Raw genomic sequence first — 1,631 nt, 5'->3', positions numbered from 1 at the left:
GCAACCAGCTCTCAGAGCCTGAGACATTCACGACTCACACCCTCCCCTGAGAGAGGTGCTTGCAAGTCCAGAACTCTTAGACAGAGAAAGACCAGGCACTCCCACCCTGGGTCAGAGTGAAAATCTCAGTGTGGGATCGCTGCTTGGAACCTCTCTGGCGGTCTTGAGCTGCCCAGAGAGATGCTGCTGCTGCATTCCCTGGGACCGCGACTCAAAATCCGCTATGCCAGTGGCCAACGGCGAATTTATATGGGTTCTGTAGCACTCACAGGAGAGCAGACTGAGGCTTCTCTCTGAGAGGGAGGTCGGGGTGCAGTTTGCTTTCCTCTAAACCTCCAAATCCACCCAAAGCAATCAAGGTGAGAGAAAAAAACTGAACAAACATAAAAACCTCCAGAGAACAAAGACCTGAAAAAACAGGATTCCTCAGAGCCCACCCCCTTGAGAGGGGTAGGAGGACTTAAATCAGGGAACTCATTGACTGAAAACCCACCTGGCTGACCTCACTCCCAGAAAACCAACCAGGAAAAAAAGAAAAGACTACAAGAGAACACCACCAGTACTTCATAGATACAACTTTTATTTTTAACTCTTTCCCACTATTCTGGCTCATTTGTTTTATATAGATAAATTTTTAACTTATTTACCATTACACTGAGAGGTCCAGTATATCAAATTCCATATTAACCTTCTAACCTAAACTTTTGACACATTCACCTTTGTTTTTATGTTGCATTTTATATACATATCAATATCTATAGATACCTATAGATATATATCTATATATGTCTGTATCACTAGATATAAATCTATATCTATAGGTATCTATCTATAGATATATATTAAATATCTATATCTATGAATATATCTATATGTATAGATATATATATACATATATGTTTATATGTCTATATCTATATTTATATCTATAGATGTAGATCTATATCTATATAGTCATAGATATATATCTCTATATCTTATTCTATATCTATATAGATAGACAACCAAAGAGACTGAAAAAGTATATGAAAGAGAAATATTTTCTCTTCTCATATACTTTTGTAAGTCTTTTTGTTTTTGTTTTTGTTTTTTGTAAACATCATAAATCTTTCCTTAAGGCCCATTTGGGCTGAACCTTCTGTGTTATCTTCACTTTTTTTCCTTTCTATCTTCTATTTATTTATTTATTTATCTATCTATCTATCTATCTATCTATCTATTTATTTATTTATTTATTTTTTCCTTATTTCGATGGGGAATTCTGATTGCTCAGAAGCATTCCAGTGTCACCTTGACTACACCACGTTTGATACATCCAGCTATATCAGTTCTGTTATCTCTCACCAAAATGACTAGGAGGAGAAATGTGAACAGAAGAAAATTAAAGAGGATGGGCCTTCTGCAACAGAGCTACTGTCTATGAGCATAGACAATATGTTGGACAGAGTATTCTGGGTCACAATTACCCAGGCAATAACTGGATTGCAGAAAATCATGGATTAACAAATGATATTGAATAGGGCAGTATTGAAAGCCACCAGAGATGAGGTTCACAGTACTCTCAATGAGTTCTAATCTAATCTAAATTCTCTAAAAGCTAGGGTAACTGCCAAAGAAGGTAGAATTAGTGA

Source organism: Mustela putorius, unplaced genomic scaffold (assembly GCF_011764305.1).
Source record: "Mustela putorius furo isolate JIRA1106 unplaced genomic scaffold, ASM1176430v1.1 tig00002065_pilon_pilon_pilon, whole genome shotgun sequence".
NCBI classification, from domain to species: domain Eukaryota; kingdom Metazoa; phylum Chordata; class Mammalia; order Carnivora; family Mustelidae; genus Mustela; species Mustela putorius.
Note: the sequence above shows the minus strand (reverse complement) of the source record.